Below are 14,807 nucleotides of genomic sequence, written 5' to 3' on the forward strand. Positions count from 1 at the left end.
GTGCATGTGGCTTGTCATGTCTTTATAAACTGGGTTGCGACTTTTTCTTTCTCCCAAATAAATCCATTTTAGTGACAAAATACCTAGTCGGCATTATTTTTCAGTCAACTGTAGTTTTACTTTTAATTCCTTTTTCTTGCCTGATTTGGCAAAAACTTTCAGTACAATGTTGAATAGAAGTGTCAAGAGCAGACATCCTTGTCTTGCTTCTCATATTATAAAAAAGGCATTGTCTTTCATAATTAAGTATAATGTTAACTGTGATTTTTTTTGTAGATGTCCCTTACCAGATTGAAGAATTGTATCAAAAATGTTTTTCTGTGTCTATTGAGATGAACATTTTTTTTTGTTTTTTATTCTACCAATATGATATATTACATTGATTGATTTTTATGTTGACCCACCTTGCCTTCTTGGGATAAATCCCACTTAGTCATGATATATATATAACCTTTTTATATGTTTCTAGATTCCATTTGTTAGTATCATTTAGTTTTAATTTTTATGTCCATAAGGGTTAATTATGATGAGTATCTTTTTATGTTCTTGATTGTAAATTATTTCTTGTGGAAATGACTGAGTTAGATTTAGATACTAGGTGAAATATTGCAAAACAAATGTCCACACTGAATAAAAACAATTACTGTTATGGTTAGAAAACAATGATCAAAAGCCAATATTTTATATAAGTTATAAAAATTATAATTATCCATTTAGTCCCATGTTATTAATTCTTGTTTATCTCTTTTTGTTAGTAGTTTTATAAACCCAGTTTTTTCTTAGAGAGTTTTTAAAATTTTTACCCAGTTCAATGTTATGTTTTGAAAGTTATCTGAAATCTGTATTTCAGAGTACTTGCCAGTTTTTTAATAGGTATTTTGAAGATAAAACATATTTATAGAAACATTTTCCCCAAAGCATTAGAATAAAATAATAATTGTCTATATATAATAAAAGAATTACGAATGCCATGGTTAAAAATCTGATGAGAGCTTACATACATACACATGTAAATAATACAAGTGACTTAGTTATCCATTTCAATCTCAGTAAGTTTGATCATATATAAAACATTTTTCTCCTAACCCACCTCTGACCTACAGCAATTTGGCAAATTATACCTTTAAGAACAAAATTAAAACATTCATCTTTTCTTTCCTATCTGATCTTACCAAAATTTCAAGTACTCTTAACTAATCCATGTATGACCAAATTTAAAGATGTTGACTCTTAGATTCATGTTTCTCAATTTAAAGAAAGCTCTTGTATCTAATTAGACTGGTCAACCAACAGAAGTTTTAAAACAAAATCACTCTGAAATAAAGTAGGCAATATCAGTATGGACAAATAATACAAGACTCTGGGCCAGGCCTGTATAATCTACACCTTCATTTCTCCTTTTTCCCTTACTTTGACTTCTTCCTATATCACAAAAAATATGAGAAGCTAAGCACTCATTATAATAATTATTATTTCCTTTTCCCCTTTAATTTCTAGCTTGAAAGATAACTCAATATTAAACATATCTTTAAACTTGCTTCATAGGTCAAAATATGCAACTGGTTACACATAGTCAAGGATGTTTAATGCCTGGTGATATCAAGCCCAGTAAAGATACCAGATTTAAAAGAATACTTTTTCCTTGGTCAGGTATTGCAATGACAATCACAGAAATAGCCAACCAGGAAAAATCTTTTAATTCTCTTATAGGACTTAAATTAGATAATAGAACTGCTCTTGACCATAACCTAACTGAAAATGTGGGGGTTTCTATGTTGTTAATACCTCCAGTTGTATTTGGATAAACCTCTAATAAAATAAAGATGTAACTAGATAATATTCAGACACAAGCCAAATAATTAAATACAATGCCCCATAACAACTCACGCTTCTTTCATATTTTCAGCTAATAGTGCCTCCTGATTCGTATCTACTCTTCAAATTGGTCTTAACATTTTTTTGTTATTATAGAAAATTTTTTTGTTATTATAGAAATTTTTGCTGTTATAAATCTGTTTTACATAACTTGATGTTATAAAAACACTCAAATATGATTGCTCAATGTTTTGAGATGATCACTAAGGCCTATGAGATTTCACATAAGAAAACTCAAGTAACTACAGATGTTTGCCCTTAAAGAAAAAGACAGTAAAAACTTCTTGTTCTGGTGCTCTTATTATCTAAATATGTCTAAGGCACCCAAGTAAAAAAAAAAAAAAGGGACCAACAATGGCATAACATATCGAAAATGAGCCATCCTGACAACAGAGGAACAACGATGCTTTCAATAACTGATCAGTGTTGCTCTCCAATGATTGATCAGCAATGCTTTCAAGAAAAGATCTTAACAAAAAGGAAAAAATATTTATATATATTTAAAATAGTGTCACAGCTGCCATCTCAGAGGAACTGTCTTGCATGTCTTATGCTTCAAATCTGTGGAATGTTACAACAGGGCAAAATAACATTTGGACTGGGCTGAAAGCAGCATTATATCCCAAAGAACCTTTTATAAAATATCAAGAAACCAGATATTGTAAGTACGGACTGATGACTATTAGACTGAAAAAAACATTGTTTAGAATTAACACCACTATGTTTGCTTATTTGCACCAATAAAAATGCTTTCCATTGATATAATTGTCCCCCTTCTCTTTTTCATAAATACTCCTTGCCTTTGTCTCCTAATTAGAACCCTATTTGGGTTTCTGCCTGAATCAGAGCTTCCTGAATAGCTATTCTTTTTTGATCTCAAGTAAATGTTTATTGCCTCTCAAAATATTACTGTTATAGACTTTAAATATATTGATTTATTTCATTATAACCTATTTTTAAAAATCCACCTCAATTTTATGTTCTACATATTAAATATATGTTTATGAAGTTGTCATAAAGTAGGTCTGAATTCTAATATTAGACTCACTGAGCTAAAGTCAAGATGCCAGGGCTGCATTATTTTCTGGAGACTCTAAGGAAGAATCCATTTCCTGTACTTTCCAAGTTTTAGGCATCCTGCATTCCTTGGCTAGTGGCTACCTTCCTTCATCTTCAAAGCCAGTGATGTCACATCTCTATTCTTTTATCTATTTTCACATATAAAAAAGATAAAACCCTCCAGGAAAATTTCTCCGTTTTAGACTCATAAAATTAGATTGAGCTCACCTGTTTAACCCAGGATGTTCTTCTCATCTTTAGGTCTTTAACCTTAATCACGCTGCAAAGTCTATTTTGTAATTCAAGGTAACATAGTCACAGTTCTCAGGGATTATGGTGTGGACATCTTTGTGGGACCGTTATTTTGCCTACCACATATGGGAATACTAGCTTTTCAACTTCTTCCCAGCTTCTACATCTTATGTTAGTGCTACTGATGGCCAAACGCAACCAGAATCTAGCATGTTGAAAAATAAATTGATGTAGTTCCAATAAGTCAAAATAAATTTAAATCAAGAAAGAATTCTATCCCTAACCAAGGAAGCAGTCTACATTTAAGGGTAAAATAAATACTTCTTTAGAAATTTAAGATCTCAGAAATTTTACTGTCCCTTAACAGCCATGAGGATATCTTACCTGACTTTTCATCATGAGAATCATGGGTTTCCAGGAGGTAAAATCCATGAAAATGTTATGTCCATAAATCTTTAACCCTCAAGAGTTTTCTCTCTCAAATTTGTCTGTACTAGGTCTCCAGTAATTTCCCCAAATTACCATTTAGGTGTTCCTACCAGTTTATGTTATACCATTTTAAATCGTCCCACAATTCTTGTTTAGTTCCCCTCCCTCCCTTCCTTCCTTCCTTCCTTCTTGTTTCTTTCTCTTTTCTTGTTTCTGTTTTATTTTAGTTTTATCTTCAAGGTCACTGATTCATTCTCTAGCTGGGTCGATTTTATCGAGGACATTATCCAAGACATTCTTCATTTCTTTTACAGTGCTTTTGCTTTCTAGAATTTCCTTTTGATCCTTAGAGTTGCCATGTCTTTGCTTATATTACATATCTACTCTCATATACTGTCAATTTTGTTCATTAGACTCATTAACATATTAATCATAGTTATTTTAAATTTTCTCTCTAATAATTCCAATACCTTCATAACTGAGTCTGGTCTTCCACTGTGGTTTTTGTTTGTTATTTTGTTTTGTTTTGCTTTTTGGTTGGCCTGTGTCTTAAGGCCATGAACTTCACAATTATTTTTCCAGTGGTGTAGCCTTTTTTCCTCTTCTGTCCCATACTACATTCTTTTACTATATTAATCCCATATGATTTCACTGAAGTCCTGACTCCTATTAATTGTTTCTGATCTCCCTAGGTGAGAAAGAAAGACTATAGGAAGCTGAAATGGAGAAACGCATTGCCTTCAACTGAGATGAGGCTCTAGAAATGTCTTTGTCTCTGGCTTTTGTTGTGAAGAATCTTCTGGGTATGTTTCACAATGATTAATCTTCTTTTCTTCTGGCCAGATCCAGGGGTAATCTTTCTCATATCCTTACCATGAGAACCTACTGAGGTTTTCGATGGCAAAGCCCATAAAAGAGTAAGCCTCCCTAAGTTTTTGGCCTCCATTTTTTTTAATCCCATGCAGTTCCACACTCAGTATCCAGTGATTCATCAAAATTACCACTGCTGTGTTTCTTCCATTTAAGTTTTATTGACCTATTCAGAGGCTTCTGCTCCAGATGGGTAGACCTTGGCTGTGTCTATGTGGATGACCCTGTTTCTAAATATGGGGATAGTGATTTGGCCTGCAACCTCAGTTTTCAACTTTTCATATGAAAAGTTCATATTTTCATTTTGTCCATGTTTTTTCATATCAGAGCGATAGGAGTGAGAACTTCTAAGTCCTTTACATGCCATAACTGAAAATGGTAGTCCAGCCTATGCCTTTTTAGTCACCTTTCTAGCATCTCCTCCTTTCCAGACATAAATGTTGGACTTCCCTATTAAGTTTTATAGTTTTATTTTTCTTCTCTATCCATACTCAATGATTAAGATCTTACAAATGCATGGCTTTAATCAATTTAAAAGTGTATGATTTCCAAATTTGTACATTTAACCTTGAAATCTCCACAGAACTCCAGACTTATATATTCAATAAAGTCTTATGTCTTTATACACAATCTCACACATCCATGTGGACGTGGGGTGTGGAGAGGAGGTAGTTATAAAATTATCAGTGAAACATCTATAGAACCTGAAGTTTAATAAGAAGTAAGAATAGATTTATGTCAAAAATAGGACATATACAGAGTCACTGACCCTGGAGTCATGCAGTCAGTCAATACCCATACTCTAAAAATAGCTAGCTTCAACAAATATTTATCGAAAGAATGGAGAATGATTTAAAGTAAATTCATGGCTAAACACTAAAATGTATTATGAAAACAGTTTACATTAATTTTAACACATTTACTAGTTATGTAGTTTGAGTTTAAACCATCCTTTTATTTTATTAGGATTTGTGTTTTTATATGTAGCATATATATAGTATCTTCTAAAAAATTTTAAGTATCTTAATCTTAAAAAATAACTTAAAGAAGTTTTGTTTAAAATACTTTTTGTTTTTATCTAAAAAATAATGCTGGGATCAGTGGAATGTTGGTTTAAGAATGACAGCTTATTCCTGAAAAAACTTTAGGGCTAGGTTAAAAATGAGGGAAAACAATATCTATGAGGAAATGAGAGAATGAAATTAGCGGGCTACTCCTCTACAGACATTTTAAATCCATTTGTTTCAAGTGAATATACATTTTTGGAATATAACATGTCCTTTCTGTTATTTTTAGCAAAATGGATTCCTTGCTGTGATAAGTGGAGCAATTGTTAATTTCAGCTCAAAATGGATTCTACCAAAGCAGTAGGTACTGTTTTCATTTAAGCTGCTGAACAGTTATTCTGTGCTATAAATATTCCAAAATATTATGCTAAAGATTTCTTTTAAAAATTATTAAAAGAATTCAAAAATATTATTGATTGCCACTATATATTTATTGTTATTTTTTAAAATTTAATCTCCATGGTAACATTTCAATGCAAGTAATATAAAACACATTTTATTGATATAAAAACTAAGTCTCAGAAAGGTTATCTCACCCCAAGCACCCTGGGTACTATGTGCCTAGCTAAGATGTGACCTGAATTCTGTGCAATTCCAAAGTCCACACTCTTTGAGTAACATAAGGTTCCTCTTAAAATTTGATAGTTTTATGCATTTATATTCAGGTTCGACCTAAGAGTACACCTTTACATGTAAATATTAGCATGGATTCAATTTTATAGTATTAATCAGGGCAACTATATTATTTATTGTCCAAATATGGACACTTTTGAGAGTAAAAGGGGTGCTATTAATTATGCCATGGGAATAGATGTAAACTAGGACTGCTTTAATCATCCTGGACATACGTTAACTCTAAAATTAGTAGAACTCTAATATAGTGCATTATATTTATACATTATGGAGAATGTGATATGGTGAAAAAAACACAGTACTTAGTTATTCCTACTGGTCCTGGATTTCATGGTTTCTGGTAGTATGACCTTAGGCAAGTTGTATACTCTCTCTGTAAAATCAGAGAAACAGATAATCTCTAAGATTGTAGTCTTGTACATAAAAGTGTTATCGTCTCATAATTGTTATTTGAAGGAATAATAAGTGCCAATAAAACTGAAAATATTTTTGGAGCTAAATAGTCTTGGTATGTCTTGTTTAGCCAACAGGCCTAAACCAGTGATCAAAAATACTGGTAATGACTATAGTTTCAATTTAGTGAGGACTGCTTTGACTACAGCTCAGGTTAGGGGTTATTTTTTGACAAAATAATAAAGTGAAACATAGATTGAGTCAGTGGTTATGCACTGACTAATTGGAAGACTAACTGGAAGAATATTCTTTCAAGTGTCCTATACTGTATGTTCTCATTTTAATTGTTTCATTGGAAAATATCTTAGTTTTAAGTTAAACTTCAGGAACATATAATATCCCAACTATGCAGAAATCACCTTTAAAATTTTTATATTATTAAATACTCTTTGTATACACGTCCAATATACACAATCAATAGGACAACTTCATTTCTCAACCCTAGTAAAATGTGATTTGATTATATGGTACTAACAATAAAAGTAACTTTTCTAAGAATTAGAGGTTTTTTAGAATATATTTTCATCATTCAATTCCATATTGAAATAGAAATTTCAAAAAGATAGAAAATAGCAGGTAATAGTATAAGCATAAATAAGGATTTCTGAATTTATTTTTTTGTGATTTCTAAAACACTCATGCTTTTTAATTTGCCTTCCAGTTGAATTTTGCGTCTTTATTATTCTACCCTAAATTATATTTGTAACTAAAATGTAGTCAGTACTACACATATGGCTTAAATGGCACATATACAGCCTCTTGAAGTTTATATTTAGTACATAGTTATTTGCAAACTCAGTGATTATCTGAATAAAAATGTCTATTCTTCTAACCATAAAGCTCTAACTCCACTCTACCTGTATCACAGAGGTGTTATGGCACACCATTCCTCTTTTTCACCAGAAGTAGACTCCACTCATGTTACAACTAACGTGCAGCTTTTTTCCCGCTGTGGTTTCAAGATACATTTTCACAGATGACCGACCACTCCCCAAAAAGTTTCCCCAAATTATGAGATATATCCTGACATGGTTATAGTATCTTAATGAACAAAATAGATTTCCTAAGAAAACATTTCATGAACAGTTTTCTTTCAAAAATTAGTCTTTAATAATATAAAATTAGATTTTTCTCACCAGGTAGTCAAAAGATTATATAAAATGAACTTCATCTAGCTGACTCTATATGGTATGGTTAATCTCAATGTTGGTAGTCCAATTAGGAGATCCTTAATTGTCCAAATCTCTCTCTGAAAATATGTGAGGTATTTTAGTACATTTTAAGAAAGACCTTGGGTAATCCACAGGCACAAGTAAAAAGAAAACTCAAGGAGCCCAAACAAAATCCTAGTTTATCTATTTTAAACCAAAGTTAATTTTCCTGAAAGTGTTCATTCAAATTACACTGAACATTGGGTGATTTGTGGAAGAATTAATATACATGAACTTCTCTCCAGCTCTATGGACCTTGAAATATATGGAAGCTATACCAATAAAAGAAGGACAAAAAAGAGAAATGCCATTCATATTAAATATTGTTTTTCATAATAAAAATGTTGATTTTGCTGTATTTAATATCATAATTTTACTTTATATTAATCTCAACTTTGTAGTAAGAGTATAATATAGAAAATTAGGAAATAGAAACCCTGGCAACAATGCAACTGTCGTGTTAAATGAGGCAAATTGTCACATTTCTTGCATCTACACATCAATACTTTAGAAATTATTATATTTACTGCCATCACCAAGATATAGAGCACAACTAATCTCAACAAAGCACTTGGCAATGATAGCTTTACTGGCCTGGTGAACCTTTCTGAAAAAATGTATTCACACTTTGCTTTAGTTATTTATTTCATATAGTGTCTTATTCTAAAGACTTGACTAACTATATAGGCAGAGCTTCTTTATGTTTCTGTCTTTGAAGCAAATGGAAGCCTGAATTTCAAAAAAGTCTGAGATTCAGTTCACATTTGAATTGCTCAGATTACATTTTAATGGAAAATGAAGCTTGAAAATAAGAAATGGGCATCTTGTCATAATTTCTACTTCAAGATGGCAGTCACAACCCAACCAAGTTACCTTAGTCCCTTTCAAGATTTAAAAGTTTTATTTTCAATTTGAATATTATACTGTGTTGAAGCATGAAAATCCTCCCCACAGGCTACAGTCAAATAGTGTGCTGCAATACTAATGTTTATTCCTTGGAAACAGTTGCTAGGCTGTGCTTCTTAAGGAAATGGATCTTGAAAGAGAACAAGGATATTGCACTTTCAGTGAGACAGTAAAAAAATGGTTCACTGCACTTTTGAAATAGATATTGAATTGTCGCAAAGAGTACAAGTATCCAGGGAAATGGAGTAAAAGTGATAGAATTATAATTTTTGTGTATGATTACATAGGAAAAGACGATTTAGACTTTAAACTCTGTTAACCCCCCAAAATAGAGCACAAAATCTAACAAATAAATAATGTTACTTTTGTTTTTGTATATTCTTTTGTAAAAATACAGATATATGAGGGAAAATCTAATACAAGTTTTATAAATAGAACTATTCAATTAGTTCACAAATGTTTCACATATCAGTGGAGAAACATTTCATTCACAATTAAGTCAGAGAAATAAAAAGTAATGTGCACCAGCATAATGGCAGAGACGGTTATAATTATTTGACATTTTTACTTATAGAGCACTCTTAATGAAATGGAAAGAATATTTTAAAATGTAAAGTTGTTTTTGAAAGGTCAGTATAAGAATTTTATCTTTCTAAGCAGTTCAAATAATAAGTCCATTTGAGAATAAATAAACATAAGTAAAGCAATACTGGCTTTATCTAAATATTTTGCTTATAGGATTTTAAAACCCACTGCATAGAAAATTAACTATATACATTTATTTACTATTCTGAACATTCCTATAGCTGTTATTTACAATCTATTTTTAAAATGCAATTGTGGCTTATCAAATTAATAAGCAAATCAAAAGAAAATGTATTTAATAAATAAAATAATTTTAATACATTTATGTTTATATTGGTCAAAAAATTTACCTCACTATACTGAAATATAGCATTATTTAAAAAATTTCTTATGATCTATATATACTGCTTGTATAATTAGCATATTATTTTAAATGTACTATTAAAAAGTAAAAAAAAAAAATGGCTATATTTTATAGTCCCAAGTATTTTGAACAAATAAGTATGAGAATTAAAATATTTCTGAAATATCAGAGCTGGATTCTATTACATGATGATTTTATATATATACATATATATATATATATATGTATATATATGTCTCTCATCATATATATGTTTATATTAGGTGATTATCAGAAAACAGAAGTGGACACATCATTAGATTAGAGAATGCGGAGAGAATACGGGTGTCTCAAGCTCAGGTGATAATTAGAAATGTGAGGAAATATAATTGAGAGAGTTGAAATATATGAGTATTCCTAATATTACATATTACATTATAGTAATTCAACTATGTAATGATTTACCTACTAAGCTATAATTTCTCTGATAAAGTTTTCTTTTTTTTGGATAAAGTTTTCAATTCTTATTTGGAACTCCACAGATGTTTAATAGATTAATTAATAAATAAAACTTTTTAATTTAGCCAAACATAGTCAAAAGGTAAATAGGAGATAAATGACTTATATACTACATTTTAGATAAAAAGAAAAATTAAATAGAATTAAACTAAAAGCCATCAGATTAATTTCTGAACTAATAATATTGATCATCAGTGCATCATAAAGAAGAGGCAATATTTAGGGGCTTGGAAGGTATTTAGGAAGATAAAATATAAATATTAAAGAATGGAGAGTATTTAGATGTAGCTCTTTTTATTTCTCCTAATTATAGCACTGGTGGTTAGTTCTGTTGTGATGACCTCATTTAGAGTGTAGAACACTTGAGTAGATAATCAAAACAACAGGCACCTCTCTCTCTTCTGACTGGTGAGTACTAGCACAACCTTGGTAGTCAGTGTATTGGAGCATAGCATGGCTGAAGGGTTTCATCCTAGTTATGCCCTCCAGATAAGTAGCCTAGGGAATTCATAGCGCCCATGCACAAGAGAAACAATTTTCCCTTGTCTAGGGCAGTGTAACAAAGCTCAGAAAATTTTCTTTATGGCTGGCTGAGTATTCAGTTCTTTTAAGTATTAAAATATACCATCAAACACACTTTTTAAATTTGTAAATCACTGAAGTTTCTAAATAAAATATTTGAAATTGTACAGAAGTCCTACAACTGGGGACATACATAAGAGGCTACCTCGAGACTGGTAAGAGGGGTAGAGAAGTGAAATGAGCTGTTCACACAACCACTCGTGGTAGTTTATAATTGGGAGTGATATGAAACCACCACCGTCACAATAGCTATGGAAAACAAAGAAAGGACTAACTTTTATACTCACTCTAAAAATTAGATATAGTGGACATGTAATAGATAGGAAATTAGATAGCTGTAGCTGAGTAGGTAGAAATGTAGAGTTAAATTTATTTGTGTCTATATATGTATGTAAAATATGCTTCACTTTGTTTTTTCCAGAGGATTTTTTAAAAAAATACATCGTGCTTTTATAATTTCATTCATTGGAAAATACCTAAGGAACATGCTTTTGAAGTAATCTTCCCCTCTAACTACAATACTGCCATGTTATATACAGATACTGAAAAATACTGCATAATATTAAGTAAAGTACCTTTATTTTTCTTTAGTTACATAAGACAAGATAACAACCTCATTGAGACACAAGTATGCAGCCATAAGGTTGGTATGGGGGGAGGAGAGGTTAGTTTATTTTTGTGAACACTTTCTTAATTAAAAATTGTATTCCATATATTTATCCATTTAATAAATAGTCTAACAATAGAATCATTAAGAACCCATTATGAACAAAAATAGTTTTCTAGTCTGTTGTGACCCATCAATGATAATATTAAAAAAAAAAAAAAAAGATTCTGCCCTCATGGAGCCTACATTCTACCAGGAAATATATAGTACAGTGAGGTTTAAGCTCTTATTTTTATAAAACCAACTATATATTTTCAACAGGTTTCTTTTGTTAGTCTGCCCTCATATTTTATTTGGTACACAGGAAATGACAAAAATATGTAGGAAAAAAAAGTAGGAAGAAAAAAAAACAATATTTATTTAGACTCATTTCAATGTTAATAGCCTTTGAACTTATATAATTTCATCTTTATTTTTTAAACAGAAAAATCATCAGGTCTGTAATAGTGAAATTGCTATAATATCTATGAGTACTTATAACATTATCTTTCCTTTCTAGTGTCTGAATGGCATACTTTCTGTAATATTATGGATTACTAACTTAAAAACATTTAAAATAAAGAGGAACTAATTAGTAGTTATGCAAATTACATTCATTTGAACTTATTTAACCAGGTAGATTCTAGGTGATAATAAGAATAATTTTTTTTAGAGCTGTCAAATTCAGTCAAAATTTTATAATCCCTATTTTTCTAAGACATCTAAAATACCATGACTCTTTACAATCTAACTTGGTTTTACATAAATGGGTTTCTTAAGTCTGTGAGCAGAATAGCTAGATTCAATACTTTTTTAATCTTAGACAATCGCAGTAGGCATCATTTTCCCCATTTTTGAGATTAAAAACATGTTAGTCATAGGAAGTGTCTGAATCAAGCTTAACAGAAGAAATAAGTGTAAACTTAAGAAAAAAATGATAGAAAATACTTTACTGGAGCAACTGTGAACTGTAAAGATGTTACTGGTTACATATCTTAGAAATATGAATGCTTCTGTGATAGTAGTAGCAGCAGTAGCAGAATTAGAAGTAGTAGTAATATAATAACAATAAGAAAAGCAAGTAATCTTTAATTTCCACTTGAGTGTAGACACCAGAAAATACTAAAAGCATAAAATTAGCACATACATTACCTGTTGTAAAGTAAATAAATGTTGATATTGTACTACATATCTATGATTTTTAGATTTTCAGTATTTGAAAACTCTTATTAATTTTGGGTTTAGCCTCCCATTATAAAGCCAAAGATGAGTACAAAAACTGTCTCCTGGCTTCAGTGAAGGCACAAGTGTTTGGTTTAATGACAAGCCTGGTAGTGAAAGAGAAATGTCTGTTTCATGCCATGAGCAAACAAGTAAAAAACTAAAATACATATATTAACAGTTTTCATGAAATTAAAAAGAAGTCAGTAAAGTTCTGTGATCCTGGAAAGAAGAGAAACAAATGAAGTAAGCACTGCAATCACCCCGGCTTTCTGTTTGGAATTATTGTCCAGACTGAAGAACAGGAAAAGGATTCCAACTGAGTCCAGTGGTCTGACTGAGTCAAAAAGACAGAAGAAACTGTTGTTTGTATCAGATAAGTCAGCTAGATATTTATAAGGAAGTTTCACAGAGGAGGGATCAATGAACAGAAATATGTTCACAAAGCTACATATAGGTCCTATTGCATCCTCAGGCAAGTATCAGTCTGCACATTTATAGTATAAAAATCAATTCTCAGAAATCACATGGAGGTAGGAGTCATGCAAATTCTCATGAACTATAACAGGGAGATTTACTGAATTCATGGTTGAATACTTTATTGGAATACTTCAGGGCTATAGCTTGGGAGTGGCTCTAAATTAGTCCTAGATTAAAGGTTACCCTAGATGTGCCCTATTAAAACTTAACAAATTTAAATATGAGTAAACTGATCTATAAGTAACTCAACTGCCTGCCAGAACAAAGTATAAGACTGCTTGAGTTAAAAAATGATCCAACGTTTGACATTGTAAAATATATAAATCCAGCATCCAATAAAATATTACCATACATGCAAAGAAATAGAAACATTTAACACATAGCTAGAAAAAAATAAGCCAATAGAAGCAAACTGAAACGTGGCAGATGATAGAATTAGTACACATGGACATTAATTCTACTGTTACAAACAATATTCAATATGTTTACAAATGTAAAACATGATCATAATGAGAGGAATGAAAGATACCAAAATGGCATAAACATCCAGAGATAAAAAATATAATGTAAATTTCACTAGATCAGATTAACAGGAGATCAGATACTGTGGAATGAAATATCAGTAAACTCAAAGCAATGGAAACTACTAAAAACTAAGGAAATCCAGAAAATAACGAAAAAAAAGAAGCACCATTTCAGTGATGTATGCAAAATATTAAGAAATCTAGCATATATGTAATCAGAGTTCCAGTTATGGAACAATTTTTTAAAATATAATTACTTTATTAGATGAAAATTATAAATGTGCAGACTGAGGAATCTCAAAAACTACAAGCACATTAAACTCAGGAAAATAATAATGAGACATACTATAATTAAGTTGTCTATCATCGTTGCTAAACAGAAAAACAGCAAGAGAAAAATGGTTTATTACATACCAAGGAACAAATATAAGTATTAATGCAGACTTTGGCCAGGAACTAATAAGCCAAAAGATAAGAACATCCAAAAAATACTGTAAGAACAACCAAAACACTGTGATTGTGGAGCTCTATATTCACCAAAAAAAAAAATGTAATTTAAAAATGCAGGCAAGTGACTTCTAATTTGTTTGTGGTTGATAAAATTGAAAACAGCATTGTTTCCACCCTTACAGGGGCAAACAAAATAGCTGGACAATGTACAAAATTTATCCATTTTCTTGAACCCAGATACCTGAGTTTGCAGGGCTAAAACTAACCTAAAAACGATGCAAATTAAAATCTATGAACTCAATGCAAACCTGCAAGGAGAAAAGGGACTTGATTAAGTGATTATCTGGGCAGCAGACGGTTTACACTGATGAGAATTGCTAATGAATTCAAAATTGTTAAAGAACTGATAAAGACCAAAAGTGGCCTAGCAAAATATGGAATCCACAGGGGATGTAAATGCACTGCTTGCATGCTCTTCCATGTGGACCTCACTGAGAGCTCTCCAAAAAAAAAACTGGGAGAGCCTTTTGTGGGTGGTGGCAGAGTCAGAGAGAGAGAGCTATGAAGACCTGGGGCACACTGTGAGAACACACAATTCCTTATTTGCTCCATAGAGTACAAAAGCCTAAAATTGTAGAAGGGCAACAAACAATGCTATCTTTATGACAGTGGAAGGAAACAGATACAGAATTCCTACCCTTG

The sequence above is a fragment of the Pteropus alecto genome, unplaced genomic scaffold (assembly GCF_000325575.1).
Source record: "Pteropus alecto unplaced genomic scaffold, ASM32557v1 scaffold7, whole genome shotgun sequence".
Lineage (NCBI taxonomy): Eukaryota > Metazoa > Chordata > Mammalia > Chiroptera > Pteropodidae > Pteropus > Pteropus alecto.